At 42.2% G+C, this 16,066-nt stretch overlaps 9 non-coding genes across 9 annotated transcripts; all 9 read right to left on the bottom strand.

The window, feature by feature from the left end:
- Positions 1–1,065: 1,065 nt before the first annotated feature.
- On the bottom strand, positions 1,066–1,144 carry LOC127676916 (small nucleolar RNA SNORD115). The gene has a single exon (XR_007976324.1). It is a non-coding gene; the product is annotated as a small nucleolar RNA SNORD115 (small nucleolar RNA).
- A 1,756-nt stretch (positions 1,145–2,900) lies between these two features.
- Positions 2,901–2,979, bottom strand: LOC127676803 (small nucleolar RNA SNORD115). The gene has a single exon (XR_007976223.1). It is a non-coding gene; the product is annotated as a small nucleolar RNA SNORD115 (small nucleolar RNA).
- Positions 2,980–4,737: 1,758 nt separating this feature from the next.
- LOC127676915 (small nucleolar RNA SNORD115) lies at positions 4,738–4,816 on the bottom strand. The gene has a single exon (XR_007976323.1). It is a non-coding gene; the product is annotated as a small nucleolar RNA SNORD115 (small nucleolar RNA).
- A 1,756-nt stretch (positions 4,817–6,572) lies between these two features.
- Positions 6,573–6,651, bottom strand: LOC127676802 (small nucleolar RNA SNORD115). The gene has a single exon (XR_007976222.1). It is a non-coding gene; the product is annotated as a small nucleolar RNA SNORD115 (small nucleolar RNA).
- A 1,755-nt stretch (positions 6,652–8,406) lies between these two features.
- Positions 8,407–8,485, bottom strand: LOC127676801 (small nucleolar RNA SNORD115). Its single transcript, XR_007976221.1, has one exon. It is a non-coding gene; the product is annotated as a small nucleolar RNA SNORD115 (small nucleolar RNA).
- Positions 8,486–10,243: 1,758 nt separating this feature from the next.
- On the bottom strand, positions 10,244–10,322 carry LOC127676800 (small nucleolar RNA SNORD115). The gene has a single exon (XR_007976220.1). It is a non-coding gene; the product is annotated as a small nucleolar RNA SNORD115 (small nucleolar RNA).
- A 1,756-nt stretch (positions 10,323–12,078) lies between these two features.
- LOC127676799 (small nucleolar RNA SNORD115) lies at positions 12,079–12,157 on the bottom strand. The gene has a single exon (XR_007976219.1). It is a non-coding gene; the product is annotated as a small nucleolar RNA SNORD115 (small nucleolar RNA).
- Positions 12,158–13,917: 1,760 nt separating this feature from the next.
- On the bottom strand, positions 13,918–13,996 carry LOC127676797 (small nucleolar RNA SNORD115). Its single transcript, XR_007976217.1, has one exon. It is a non-coding gene; the product is annotated as a small nucleolar RNA SNORD115 (small nucleolar RNA).
- A 1,756-nt stretch (positions 13,997–15,752) lies between these two features.
- Positions 15,753–15,831, bottom strand: LOC127676796 (small nucleolar RNA SNORD115). Its single transcript, XR_007976216.1, has one exon. It is a non-coding gene; the product is annotated as a small nucleolar RNA SNORD115 (small nucleolar RNA).
- Positions 15,832–16,066: the final 235 nt, after the last annotated feature.

The following is a 16,066-nucleotide window of genomic DNA, read 5'->3' as shown; positions in this document are numbered from 1 at the left end:
GGTCCATTTGTGATAAGGTTTAATGGATTTACAAGTCAATTAACACAGGTTCCCAATGTTGCAAGGAACTTGCCAGCAATGTTGTCATGAGTCACAGTGGCATTAGGTACAACAACACAAAGATTGCCCTGATACCACCTCAAAAAATTAGCTCAAGCTTCTGGATGATTCTACACTGACCTGTAGTCAGAGTAGAAATGATGTTTGGGGAGGAAATTTGGTAAGAAAAGGGACCATAGTTGAGGAAGTGAGCTACAACTTTTAAATAAAGGCAACTTCCCTGTTGCGTGATAGTTTTTCCTATATTGCTGAAAGGTGTGCCAATTGGGAGCAATTCATGTGGACACCAGCAGTAGTGTAGATCACAGACTGGACTATATGTCTTTCATTCAACAATAAGGCAAAGCTCTGTACTCAGTGTCTCTAGTGTCATGGGAAAAGAGAATTGTACAAAGCAATGGATATGGGTGATGATTCCTGGCAACCATATAGAAAACATTGGTGGAGACTACAAATTTGGGTATGTGTCATCCTCCGCTACACATGAGACACAGCTCATGATGATGTGTGAAATATTATTGGGTTTTTCAGAAATTATTTTACTTCTCTTAATCATTTTGTGTCCAGGGAGGTCCTTACTCAGAATTAAACTCTCTTTTCTATGCATGCTTAAATTTTTCCTACAATGTAAAACTGGAGAATGAGTGAGAATTTGAGTCCATGCTCTTAGGGACATGTTTTTTCTAAGGGAAGGAATGAGTCAGGAAACTTCCACTTACCTGTGATCTGTGATTCTCAGGCTTCCAAGAAGGCATGGCAGATGACTGCAAAAGAGTAGAAAAAAATGGTCATCAGCAATGTGTAGTCCTCGCACACTTGCACGAAAATAGAATGCTACACTCGGTGCTTGTTGGCCTGCACTGCTAGCCAGCCAAGCTTCACCATGAGTGTCCAGGTTTGCTTTCATCAGAAACAGGAAAAGCGCCTCTGAGGACCTCAGGAAAGGTCCCCAAGTGATCCCCAAATAGTAAGAGGATCACGGCTTTGAACTCTGTAAACCTGGTTGGGCCTCAGCGTAATCCTATTGAGCATGATTTTTATGTCATCACCTCTCTTCATGACGTTGGGCTATCATCATAGACCCAGATGTAGAGAGACAGTAGCTATTTGTGCTTTTATATCTGCTATCCACATCCTTACCTGGCTAAGGAACACTTTCTCGGCGTTGAGAATGGTCACAGGTAAGTGGGTAAGTTTGCAGGGTAGAAAGCTCTTCAAAGGAGGCAAGGGGTTCCTGCCTGGAAAGTTTGTTGAATGATTTCTCTGGAGGAGGAAAGAGCAAGTGGTCAAACCCCTGGTTGACACTCCTATACATGAAACTTAAACCTCAGAGAAATTGTAGGAAATCACTACATGAATAATACCTTCACAGTGGCACCCCCGTGAAGCTGACTCTAAGATTCCTACCACTGCCTGTACCACAAGTTTTCATGACTTTCACTTTATGAGGTAATATGGCACAGAGTTCCACTCATTTCACACGAAGACTTTCTGCTTCTTGTGGAAGCAATCTCCTCACAACGAATCACTTTCATGTAACTATGCATGGGGGACAACTCTCAGGTTGAAGCCCCTGAATCCTAAGGATAGGTCTACAAAAGGTCATTACAGGATCTCGAGTCTAAAGAAAGAGACACGTGTATTCCATAATCAAGGTTCCGGGATCATATCCTCCCCCCTCAAGGTCTATCTTGCATACTTGCAATCACTGGGAAATGCTCTTACTAAAATTATGGGATTTACAGATTCCCAGGGGACAGGGAATTTGGACTGCAATAGGTCCATTTGTGTAAGGTTTAATGGATTTCCATGTCAGTTAACACAGGTTCCCAAGGTTGCAAGGAACTTTCCAGCAATGTTGTCATGAGTCACAGTGGCATTAGGTTCAACAACACAAAGATTGCCCTGATACCACCTCAGAAAATTAGCTCAAGCTTCTGGGTGATTCTACACTGACCTTTAGTCAGAGTAGAAATGATGTTTGGGGAGGAAATTTGGTTAGAAAAGGGACCAGAGTTGAGGAAGAGATCTACAACTTTTAAATAAAGGCAACTTCCCTGTTGCGTGATAGTTTTACCTATATTGCTGAAAGGTGTGCCAATTGGGAGCAATTCATGTGGACACCAGCAGTAGTGTTGATCACAGACTGGACTATATGTCTTTCATTCAACAATAAGGCAAAGCTCTGCACTCAGTGCCTCTAGTGTCATGTGAAAAGAGAATTCTACAAAGCAATGGATATGGGTGATGATTCAAGGCCACCATATAGAAAACATTGGTGGAGACTACAAATTTGTGTATGTGTCATCCTCCTCTACACATGAGACACAGCTCATGATTTTGTGTGAAATATTATTGGGTTTTTCAAAAATTATTTTACTTCTCTTAATCATTTTGTGTCCAGGGTGGTCCTTACTCAGAATTAAACTCTTTTCTATGCATGCTTAAATTTTTTCTACAATGTAAAACTGGAGAATGAGTGAGAATTTGAGTCCATGCTCTTATGGACATGTCTTTTCTAAGGGAAGGAATGAGTCAGGAAACTTCCATTTACCTGTGACCTGTGATTTTCTGGCATCCCAGAGGGCATGGCAGATGACTGCAAAAGAGTAGAAAGAAATGGTCATCAGCAATGTGTTGTCCTCGCACAGTTGCACAAAAATAGAATGCTACACTCGGTGCTTGTTGGCCTGCACTACTAGCCAACCAAGCTTCACCATGAGTGTCCAGGTTTGCTTTCATCAGAAACAGGAAAAGCGCCTCTGAGGACCTCAGGAAAGGTCCCCAAGTGATCCCCAAATAGTAAGAGGACCACGGCTTTGAACTCTGTAAACCTGGTTGGGCCTCAGCGTAATCCTATTGAGCATGATTTTTATGTCATCACCTCTCTTCATGACATTGGGCTGTCATCATAGACCCAGATGTAGAGAGACAGTAGCTATTTCTGCTTTTATATCTGCTATCCACATCCTTACCTGGCTAAGGAACACATTCTCGGCGTTGAGAATGGTCACAGGTAAGTGGGTAAGTTTGCAGGGTAGAAAGCTCTTCAAAGGAGGCAAGGGGTTCCTGCCTGGAAAGTTTGTTGAATGATTTCTCTAGAGGAGGAAAGAGCAAGTGGTCAAACCCCTGGTTGACACTCCTATACATGAAACTTAAACCTCAGAGAAATTGTAGGAAATCTCTACATGAATAATACCTTCACAGTGGCACCCCCGTGAAGCTGACTCTAAGATTCCTACCACTGCCTGTACCACAAGTTTTCATGACTTTCACTTTATGAGGTAATATGGCACAGAGTTCCACTCATTTCACACGAAGACTTACTGCTTCTTGTGGAAGAAATCTCCTCACAACGAATCACTTTCAAGTATTTATGCGTAGGGGACAACTTTCAGGTTGAAGCCCCTGAATCCTAAGGATAGGTCTACAAAAGGTCATTACAGGATCTCGAGTCTAAAGAAAGAGACACGTGTATTGCATATTCAAGGTTCCGGGATCATATCCTCCCCCCTCAATGACTATCTTGCATACTTGCAATCACTGGGAAATGCTCTTACTAAAATTATGGAATTTACATATTCCCAGGGGACAGGGAATTTGGACTGCAATAGGTCCATTTGTGATAAGGTTTAATGGATTTACAAGTCAATTAACACAGGTTCCCAATGTTGCAAGGAACTTGCCAGCAATGTTGTCATGAGTTACAGTGGCATTAGGTACAACAACAAAAGATTGCCCTGATACCACCTCAAAAAATTAGCTCAAGCTTCTGGATGATTCTACACTGACCTGTAGTCAGAGTAGAAATGATGTTTGGGGAGGAAATTTGGTAAGAAAAGGGACCATAGTTGAGGAAGTGAGCTACAACTTTTAAATAAAGGCAACTTCCCTGTTGCATGATAGTTTTTCCTATATTGCTGAAAGGTGTGCCAATTGGGAGCAATTCATGTGGACACCAGCAGTAGTGTAGATCACAGACTGGACTATATGTCTTTCATTCAACAATAAGGCAAAGCTCTGTACTCAGTGTCTCTAGTGTCATGGGAAAAGAGAATTGTACAAAGCAATGGATATGGGTGATGATTCCTGGCAACCATATAGAAAACATTGGTGGAGACTACAAATTTGGGTATGTGTCATCCTCCGCTACACATGAGACACAGCTCATGATGATGTGTGAAATATTATTGGGTTTTTCAGAAATTATTTTACTTCTCTTAATCATTTTGTGTCCAGGGAGGTCCTTACTCAGAATTAAACTCTCTTTTCTATGCATGCTTAAATTTTTCCTACAATGTAAAACTGGAGAATGAGTGAGAATTTGAGTCCATGCTCTTAGGGACATGTTTTTTCTAAGGGAAGGAATGAGTCAGGAAACTTCCACTTACCTGTGATCTGTGATTCTCAGGCTTCCAAGAAGGCATGGCAGATGACTGCAAAAGAGTAGAAAAAAATGGTCATCAGCAATGTGTAGTCCTCTCACACTTGCACGAAAATAGAATGCTACACTCGGTGCTTGTTGGCCTGCACTGCTAGCCAGCCAAGCTTCACCATGAGTGTCCAGGTTTGCTTTCATCAGAAACAGGAAAAGCGCCTCTGAGGACCTCAGGAAAGGTCCCCAAGTGATCCCCAAATAGTAAGAGGATCACGGCTTTGAACTCTGTAAACCTGGTTGGGCCTCAGCGTAATCCTATTGAGCATGATTTTTATGTCATCACCTCTCTTCATGACGTTGGGCTATCATCATAGACCCAGATGTAGAGAGACAGTAGCTATTTGTGCTTTTATATCTGCTATCCACATCCTTACCTGGCTAAGGAACACATTCTCGGCGTTGAGAATGGTCACAGGTAAGTGGGTAAGTTTGCAGGGTAGAAAGCTCTTCAAAGGAGGCAAGGGGTTCCTGCCTGGAAAGTTTGTTGAATGATTTCTCTGGAGGAGGAAAGAGCAAGTGGTCAAACCCCTGGTTGACACTCCTATACATGAAACTTAAACCTCAGAGAAATTGTAGGAAATCACTACATGAATAATACCTTCACAGTGGCACCCCCGTGAAGCTGACTCTAAGATTCCTACCACTGCCTGTACCACAAGTTTTCATGACTTTCACTTTATGAGGTAATATGGCACAGAGTTCCACTCATTTCACACGAAGACTTACTGCTTCTTGTGGAAGCAATCTCCTCACAACGAATCACTTTCATGTAACTATGCATGGGGGACAACTCTCAGGTTGAAGCCCCTGAATCCTAAGGATAGGTCTACAAAAGGTCATTACAGGATCTCGAGTCTAAAGAAAGAGACACGTGTATTCCATAATCAAGGTTCCGGGATCATATCCTCCCCCCTCAAGGTCTATCTTGCATACTTGCAATCACTGGGAAATGCTCTTACTAAAATTATGGGATTTACAGATTCCCAGGGGACAGGGAATTTGGACTGCAATAGGTCCATTTGTGTAAGGTTTAATGGATTTCCATGTCAGTTAACACAGGTTCCCAAGGTTGCAAGGAACTTTCCAGCAATGTTGTCATGAGTCACAGTGGCATTAGGTTCAACAACACAAAGATTGCCCTGATACCACCTCAGAAAATTAGCTCAAGCTTCTCGGTGATTCTACACTGACCTTTAGTCAGAGTAGAAATGATGTTTGGGGAGGAAATTTGGTTAGAAAAGGGACCAGAGTTGAGGAAGAGATCTACAACTTTTAAATAAAGGCAACTTCCCTGTTGCGTGATAGTTTTACCTATATTGCTGAAAGGTGTGCCAATTGGGAGCAATTCATGTGGACACCAGCAGTAGTGTTGATCACAGACTGGACTATATGTCTTTCATTCAACAATAAGGCAAAGCTCTGCACTCAGTGCCTCTAGTGTCATGTGAAAAGAGAATTCTACAAAGCAATGGATATGGGTGATGATTCAAGGCCACCATATAGAAAACATTGGTGGAGACTACAAATTTGGGTATGTGTCATCCTCCTCTACACATGAGACACAGCACATGATTTTGTGTGAAATATTATTGGGTTTTTCAAAAATTATTTTACTTCTCTTAATCATTTTGTGTCCAGGGTGGTCCTTACTCAGAATTAAACTCTTTTCTATGCATGCTTAAATTTTTTCTACAATGTAAAACTGGAGAATGAGTGAGAATTTGAGTCCATGATCTTATGGACATGTCTTTTCTAAGGGAAGGAATGAGTCAGGAAACTTCCATTTACCTGTGACCTGTGATTTTCTGGCATCCCAGAGGGCATGGCAGATGACTGCAAAAGAGTAGAAAGAAATGGTCATCAGCAATGTGTTGTCCTCGCACAGTTGCACAAAAATAGAATGCTACACTCGGTGCTTGTTGGCCTGCACTGCTAGCCAACCAAGCTTCACCATGAGTGTCCAGGTTTGCTTTCATCAGAAACAGGAAAAGCGCCTCTGAGGACCTCAGGAAAGGTCCCCAAGTGATCCCCAAATAGTAAGAGGACCACGGCTTTGAACTCTGTAAACCTGGTTGGGCCTCAGCGTAATCCTATTGAGCATGATTTTTATGTCATCACCTCTCTTCATGACATTGGGCTGTCATCATAGACCCAGATGTAGAGAGACAGTAGCTATTTCTGCTTTTATATCTGCTATCCACATCCTTACCTGGCTAAGGAACACATTCTCGTCGTTGAGAATGGTCACAGGTAAGTGGGTAAGTTTGCAGGGTAGAAAGCTCTTCAAAGGAGGCAAGGGGTTCCTGCCTGGAAAGTTTGTTGAATGATTTCTCTAGAGGAGGAAAGAGCAAGTGGTCAAACCCCTGGTTGACACTCCTATACATGAAACTTAAACCTCAGAGAAATTGTAGGAAATCTCTACATGAATAATACCTTCACAGTGGCACCCCCGTGAAGCTGACTCTAAGATTCCTACCACTGCCTGTACCACAAGTTTTCATGACTTTCACTTTATGAGGTAATATGGCACAGAGTTCCACTCATTTCACACGAAGACTTACTGCTTCTTGTGGAAGAAATCTCCTCACAACGAATCACTTTCATGTAACTATGCATAGGGGACAACTCTCAGGTTGAAGCCCCTGAATCCTAAGGATAGCTCTACAAAAGGTCATTACAGGATCTCGAGTCTAAAGAAAGAGATACGTGTATTCCATAATTAAGGTTCTGGGATCATATCCTCCCCCCTCAAGGTCTATCTTGCATACTTGCAATCACTGGGAAATGCTCTTACTAAAATTATGGGATTTACAAATTCCCAGGGGACAGGGAATTTGGACTGCAATAGGTCCATTTGTGATAAGGTTTAATGGATTTCCATGTCAGTTAACAGAGGTTCCCAAGGTTGCAAGGAACTTTCCAGCAATGTTGTCATGAGTCACAGTGGCATTAGGTTCAACAACACAAAGCTTGCCCTGATACCACCTCAGAAAATTAGCTCAAGCTTCTGGGTGATTCTACACTGACCTGTAGTCAGAGTAGAAATGATGTTTGGGGAGGAAATTTGGTAAGAAAAGGGACCAGAGTTGAGAAAGAGAGCTACAACTTTTCAATAAAGGCAACTTCCCTGTTGCGTGATAGTTTTACCTATATGCTGAAAGGTGTGTCAATTGGGAGCAATTCATGTGGACACCAGCAGTAGTGTTGATCACAGACTGGACTATATGTCTTTCATTCAACAATAAGGCAAAGCTCTGTACTCAGTGCCTCTAGTGTCATGTGAAAAGAGAATTCTACAAAGCAATGGATATGGGTGATGATTCAAGGCCACCATATAGAAAACATTGGTGGAGACTACAAATTTGGGTATTTGTCATCCTCCTCTACACATGAGATACAGCTCATGATTTTGTGTGACATATTATTGGGTTTTTCAAAAATTATTTTACTTCTCTTAATCATTTTGTGTCCAGGGTGGTCCTTACTCAGAATTAAAATCTTTTCTATGCATTTTTAAATTTTTCCTACAATGTAAACCTGGAGAATGAGTGAGAATTTGAGTCCATGCTCTTACGGACATGTCTTTTGTAAGGGAAGGTATGAGTCAGGAAACTTCCACTTACCTGTGACCTGTGATTTTCTGGCATCCCAGAGGGCATGGCAGATGACTGCAAAAGAGTAGAAAGAAATGGTTATCAGCAATGTGTTGTCCTCGCACAGTTGCACAAAAATAGAATGCTACACTCGGTGCTTGTTGGCCTGCACTGCTATCCAACCAAGCGTCACTATGAGTGTCCAGGTTTGCTCTCATCAGAATCAGGAAAAGTGCCTCTGAGGACCTCATGAAAGGTCCCCAAGTGATCCCCAAATAGTAAAAGGACCACGGCTTTGAACTCTGTAACCTGGTTGGGCCTCAGCGTAATCCTATTGAGCATGATTTTTATGTCATCACCTCTCTTCATGACATTGGGCTGTCATCATAGACCCAGGAGTAGAGAGAAAGTAGCTATTTGTGCTTTTATATCTGCTATCCACATCCTTACCTGGCTACAGAACACTTTCTCGGTGATGAGTTGGTCACAGTTATGTGGGTAGGTTTGCAGAGTAGAAAGCTCTTCAAAGGAGGCAAGGGGTCCCTGCCTGGAAAGTTTTTTGAATAATTTCTCTAGAGGAGGAAAGAGCAAGCTGTCAAACCCCTGGTTGACACTCCTATACATGAAACTTAAACCTCAGAGGAATTGTAGGAAATCTCTACATGAATAATACCTTCACAGTGGCACCCCCGGGAAACTGACTCTAAGATTCCTACCACTGCCTGTACCACAAATTTTCATGGCTTTCACTTTATGAGGTAAAAATGGTACAGAGTTCCACTCATTTCACACGAAGACTTACTGCTTCTTGTGGAAGCAATCTCCTCACAACGTATCACTTTCATGTATTTATGCGTAGGGGACAACTGTCAGGTTGAAGCCCCTGAATCCTAAGGATAGGTCTACAAAAGGTCATTACAGGATCTGAGTCTAAAGAAAGAGACACGTGTATTCCATATTCAAGGTTCCGGGATCATATCCTCCCCCCTCAATGACTATCTTGCATACTTGCAATCACTGGGAAATGCTCTTACTAAAATTATGGAATTTACATATTCCCAGGGGACAGGGAATTTGGACTGCAATAGGTCCATTTGTGATAAGGTTTAATGGATTTACAAGTCAATTAACACAGGTTCCCAATGTTGCAAGGAACTTGCCAGCAATGTTGTCATGAGTCACAGTGGCATTAGGTTCAACAACACAAAGATTGCCCTGATACCACATCAGAAAATTAGCTCAAGCTTCTGGATGATTCTACACTGACCTGTAGTCAGAGTAGAAATGATGTTTGGGGAGGAAATTTGGTAAGAAAAGGGACCATAGTTGAGGAAGTGAGCTACAACTTTTAAATAAAGGCAACTTCCCAGTTGCGTGATAGTTTTTCCTATACTGCTGAAAGGTGTGCCAATTGGGAGCAATTCATGTGGACACCAGCAGTAGTGTAGATCACAGACTGGACTATATGTCTTTCATTCAACAATAAGGCAAAGCTCTGTACTCCGTGTCTCTAGTGCCATGGGAAAAGAGAATTGTACAAAGCAATGGATATGTGTGATGATTCTTGGCAACCATATAGAAAACATTGGTGGAGACTACAAATTTGGGTATGTGTCATCCTCCGCTACACATGAGACACAGCTCATGATGATGTGTGAAATATTATTGGGTTTTTCAGAAATTATTTTACTTCTCTTAATCATTTTGTGTCCAGGGAGGTCCTTACTCAGAATTAAACTCTCTTTTCTATGCATGCTTAAAGTTTTCCTACAATGTAAAACTGGAGAATGAGTGAGAATTTGAGTCCATGCTCTTAGGGACATGTTTTTTCTAAGGGAAGGAATGAGTCAGGAAACTTCCACTTACCTGTGATCTGTGATTCTCTGGCTTCCAAGAAGGCATGGCAGATGACTACAAAAGAGTAGAAAGAAATGGTCATCAGCAATGTGTAGTCCTCGCACACTTGCACGAAAATAGAATGCTACACTCGGTGCTTGTTGGCCTGCACTGCTAGCCAACCAAGCTTCACCATGAGTGTCCAGGTTTGCTTTCATCAGAAACAGGAAAAGCGCCTCTGAGGACCTCAGGAAAGGTCCCCAAGTGATCCCCAAATAGTAAGAGGACCACGGCTTTGAACTCTGTAAACCTGGTTGGGCCTCAGCGTAATCCTATTGAGCATGATTTTTATGTCATCACCTCTCTTCATGACATTGGGCTGTCATCATAGACCCAGATGTAGAGAGACAGTAGCTATTTCTGCTTTTATATCTGCTATCCACATCCTTACCTGGCTAAGGAACACTTTCTCGGCGTTGAGAATGGTCACAGGTAAGTGGGTAAGTTTGCAGGGTAGAAAGCTCTTCAAAGGAGGCAAGGGGTTCCTGCCTGGAAAGTTTGTTGAATGATTTCTCTAGAGGAGGAAAGAGCAAGTGGTCAAACCCCTGGTTGACACTCCTATACATGAAACTTAAACCTCAGAGAAATTGTAGGAAATCTCTACATGAATAATACCTTCACAGTGGCACCCCCGTGAAGCTGACTCTAAGATTCCTACCACTGCCTGTACCACAAGTTTTCATGACTTTCACTTTATGAGGTAATATGGCACAGAGTTCCACTCATTTCACACGAAGACTTACTGCTTCTTGTGGAAGCAATCACCTCACAACGAATCACTTTCATGTAACTATGCATAGGGGACAACTCTCAGGTTGAAGCCCCTGAATCCTAAGGATAGGTCTACAAAAGGTCATTACAGGATCTCGAGTCTAAAGAAAGAGACACGTGTATTCCATAATCAAGGTTCTGGGATCATATCCTCCCCCCTCAAGGTCTATCTTGCATACTTGCAATCACTGGGAAATGCTCTTACTAAAATTATGGGATTTACAGATTCCCAGGGGACAGGGAATTTGGACTGCAATAGGTCCATTTGTGATAAGGTTTAATGGATTTCCATGTCAGTTAACACAGGTTCCCAAGGTTGCAAGGAACTTTCCAGCAATGTTGTCATGAGTCACAGTGGCATTAGTTTCAACAACACAAAGATTGCCCTGATACCACCTCAGAAAATTAGCTCAAGCTTCTGGGTGATTCTACACTGACCTTTAGTCAGAGTAGAAATGATGTTTGGGGAGGAAATTTGGTTAGAAAAGGGACCAGAGTTGAGGAAGAGAGCTACTACTTTTAAATAAAGGCAACTTCCCTGTTGCGTGATAGTTTTACCTATATTGCTGAAAGGTGTGCCAATTGGGAGCAATTCATGTGGACACCAGCAGTAGTGTTGATCACAGACTGGACTATATGTCTTTCATTCAACAATAAGGCAAAGCTCTGCACTCAGTGCCTCTAGTGTCATGTGAAAAGAGAATTCTACTAAGCAATGGATATGGGTGATGATTCAAGGCCACCATATAGAAAACATTGGTGGAGACTACAAATTTGGGTATGTGTCATCCTCCTCTACACATGAGACACAGCTCATGATTATGTGTGAAATATTATTGGGTTTTTCAAAAATTATTTTACTTCTCTTAATCATTTTGTGTCCAGGGTGGTCCTTACTCAGAATTAAACTCTTTTCTATGCATGCTTAAATTTTTCCTACAATGTAAAACTGGAGAATGAGTGAGAATTTGAGTCCATGCTCTTACGGACATGTCTTTTGTAAGGGAAGGAATGAGTCAGGAAACTTCCACTTACCTGTGACCTGTGATTTTCTGGCATCCCAGAGGGCATGGCAGATGACTGCAAAAGAGTAGAAAGAAATGGTCATCAGCAATGTGTTGTCCTCGCACAGTTGCACAAAAATAGAATGCTACACTCGGTGCTTGTTGGCCTGCACTGCTATCCAACCAAGCGTCACTATGAGTGTCCAGGTTTGCTCTCATCAGAATCAGGAAAAGTGCCTCTGAGGACCTCATGAAAGGTCCCCAAGTGATCCCCAAATAGTAAAAGGACCACGGCTTTGAACTCTGTAACCTGGTTGGGCCTCAGCGTAATCCTATTGAGCATGATTTTTATGTCATCACCTCTCTTCATGACATTGGGCTGTCATCATAGACCCAGGAGTAGAGAGAAAGTAGCTATTTGTGCTTTTATATCTGCTATCCACATCCTTACCTGACTACAGAACACTTTCTCGGCGTTGAGAATGGTCACAGGTATGTGGGTAGGTTTGCAGAGTAGAAAGCTGTTCAAAGGAGGCAAGGGGTCCCTGCCTGGAAAGTTTTTTGAATAATTTCTCTAGAGGAGGAAAGAGCAAGCTGTCAAACCCCTGGGTGACACTCCTATAGCTGAAACTTAAACCTCAGAGGAATTGTAGGAAATCTCTACATGAATAATACCTTCACAGTGGCACCCCCGGGAAACTGACTCTAAGATTCCTACCACTGCCTGTACCACAAATTTTCATGGCTTTCACTTTATGAGGTAAAAATGGTACAGAGTTCCACTCATTTCACACGAAGACTTACTGCTTCTTGTGGAAGCAATCTCCTCACAACGTATCACTTTCATGTATCTATGCATAGGGGACAACTCTCAGGTTGAAGCCCCTGAATCCTAAGGATAGGTCTACAAAAGGTCATTACAGGATCTCGAGTCTAAAGAAAGAGACACGTGTATTCCATATTCAAGGTTCCGGGATCATATCCTCCCCCCTCAATGACTATCTTGCATACTTGCAATCACTGGGAAATGCTCTTACTAAAATTATGGAATTTACATATTCCCAGGGGACAGGGAATTTGGACTGCAATAGGTCCATTTGTGATAAGGTTTAATGGATTTACAAGTCAATTAACACAGGTTCCCAATGTTGCAAGGAACTTGCCAGCAATGTTGTCATGAGTCACAGTGGCATTAGGTTCAACAACACAAAGATTGCCCTGATACCACCTCAAAAAATTAGCTCAAGCTTCTGGATGATTCTACACTGACCTGTAGTCAGAGTAGAAATGATGTTTGGGGAGGAAATTTGGTAAGAAAAGGGACCATAGTTGAGGAAGTGAGCTACAACTTTTAAATAAAGGCAACTTCCCTGTTGCGTGATAGTTTTTCCTATATTGCTGAAAGGTGTGCCAATTGGGAGCAATTCATGTGGACACCAGCAGTAGTGTAGATCACAGACTGGACTATATGTCTTTCATTCAACAATAAGGCAAAGCTCTGTACTCAGTGTCTCTAGTGTCATGGGAAAAGAGAATTGTACAAAGCAATGGATATGGGTGATGATTCCTGGCAACCATATAGAAAACATTGGTGGAGACTACAAATTTGGGTATGTGTCATCCTCCGCTACACATGAGACACAGCTCATGATGATGTGTGAAATATTATTGGGTTTTTCAGAAATTATTTTACTTCTCTTAATCATTTTGTGTCCAGGGAGGTCCTTACTCAGAATTAAACTCTCTTTTCTATGCATGCTTAAATTTTTCCTACAATGTAAAACTGGAGAATGAGTGAGAATTTGAGTCCATGATCTGAGGGACATGTTTTTTCTAAGGGAAGGAATAAGTCAGGAAACTTCCACTTACCTGTGATCTGTGATTCTCTGGCTTCCAAGAAGGCATGGCAGATGACTGCAAAAGAGTAGAAAGAAATGTTCATCAGCAATGTGTAGTCCTCGCACACTTGCACGAAAATAGAATGCTACACTCGGTGCTTGTTGGCCTGCACTGCTAGCCAACCAAGCTTCACCATGAGTGTCCAGGTTTGCTTTCATCAGAAACAGGAAAAGCGCCTCTGAGGACCTCAGGAAAGGTCCCCAAGTGATCCCCAAATAGTAAGAGGACCACGGCTTTGAACTCTGTAAACCTGGTTGGGCCTCAGCGTAATCCTATTGAGCATGATTTTTATGTCATCACCTCTCTTCATGACATTGGGCTGTCATCATAGACCCAGATGTAGAGAGACAGTAGCTATTTGTGCTTTTATATCTGCTATTCACATCCTTACCTGGCTAAGGAACACTTTCTCGGCGTTGAGAATGGTCACAGGTAAGTGGGTAAGTTTGCAGGGTAGAAAGCTCTTCAAAGGAGGCAAGGGGTTCCTGCCTGGAAAGTTTGTTGAATGATTTCTCTAGAGGAGGAAAGAGCAAGTGGTCAAACCCCTGGTTGACACTCCTATACATGAAACTTAAACCTCAGAGAAATTGTAGGAAATCTCTACATGAATAATACCTTCACAGTGGCACCCCCGTGAAGCTGACTCTAAGATTCCTACCACTGCCTGTACCACAAGTTTTCATGACTTTCACTTTATGAGGTAATATGGCACAGAGTTCCACTCATTTCACACGAAGACTTACTGCTTCTTGTGGAAGCAATCTCCTCACAACGAATCACTTTCATGTAACTATGCATAGGGGACAACTCTCAGGTTGAAGCCCCTGAATCCTAAGGATAGGTCTACAAAAGGTCATTACAGGATCTCGAGTCTAAAGAAAGAGACACGTGTATTCCATAATCAAGGTTCCAGGATCATATCCTCCCCCCTCAAGGTCTATCTTGCATACTTGCAATCACTGGGAAATGCTCTTACTAAAATTATGGGATTTACAGATTCCCAGGGGACAGGGAATTTGGACTGCAATAGGTCCATTTGTGATAAGGTTTAATGGATTTCCATGTCAGTTAACACAGGTTCCCAAGGTTGCAAGGAACTTTCCAGCAATTTTGTCATGAGTCACAGTGGCATTAGGTTCAACAACACAAAGATTGCCCTGATACCACCTCAGAAAATTAGCTCAAGCTTCTGGGTGATTCTACACTGACCTGTAGTCAGAGTAGAAATGATGTTTGGGGAGGAAATTTGGTAAGAAAAGGGACCAGAGTTGAGGAAGAGAGCTACAACTTTTAAATAAAGGCAACTTCCCTGTTGCGTGATAGTTTTACCTATATTGCTGAAAGGTGTGCCAATTGGGAGCAATTCATGTGGACACCAGCAGTAGTGTTGATCACAGACTGGACTATATGTCTTTCATTCAACAATAAGGCAAAGCTCTGTACTCAGTGCCTCTATTGTCATGTGAAAAGAGAATTCTGCAAAGCAATGGATATGGGTGATGATTCAAGGCCACCATATAGAAAACATTGGTGGAGACTACAAATTTGGGTATGTGTCATCCTCCTCTACACATGAGACACAGCTCATGATTATGTGTGAAATATTATTGGGTTTTTCAAAAATTATTTTACTTCTCTTAATCATTTTGTGTCCAGGGTGGTCCTTACTCAGAATTAAACTCTTTTCTATGCATGCTTAAATTTTTCCTACAATGTAAAACTGGAGAATGAGTGAGAATTTGAGTCCATGCTCTTACGGACATGTCTTTTGTAAGGGAAGGAATGAGTCAGGAAACTTCCACTTACCTGTGACCTGTGATTTTCTGGCATCCCAGAGGGCATGGCAGATGACTGCAAAAGAGTAGAAAGAAATGGTCATCAGCAATGTGTTGTCCTCGCACAGTTGCACAAAAATAGAATGCTACACTCGGTGCTTGTTGGCCTGCACTGCTATCCAACCAAGCGTCACTATGAGTGTCCAGGTTTGCTCTCATCAGAATCAGGAAAAGTGCCTCTGAGGACCTCATGAAAGGTCCCCAAGTGATCCCCAAATAGTAAAAGGACCACGGCTTTGAACTCTGTAACCTGGTTGGGCCTCAGCGTAATCCTATTGAGCATGATTTTTATGTCATCACCTCTCTTCATGACATTGGGCTGTCATCATAGACCCAGGAGTAGAGAGAAAGTAGCTATTTGTGCTTTTATATCTGCTATCCACATCCTTACCTGGCTACAGAACACTTTCTCGGCGTTGAGAATGGTCACAGGTATGTGGGTAAGTTTGCACGGTAGAAAGCTCTTCAAAGGAGGCAAGGGGTTCCTGGCTGGAAAGTTTTTTGAATAATTTCTCTAGAGGAGGAAAGAGCAAGCTGTCAAACCCCTGGTTGACACTCCTATACATGAAA

The sequence above is a fragment of the Apodemus sylvaticus genome, chromosome 1, assembly GCF_947179515.1.
Source record: "Apodemus sylvaticus chromosome 1, mApoSyl1.1, whole genome shotgun sequence".
NCBI lineage: Eukaryota > Metazoa > Chordata > Mammalia > Rodentia > Muridae > Apodemus > Apodemus sylvaticus.
This window is presented reverse-complemented; position numbering and strand designations above follow the sequence as displayed.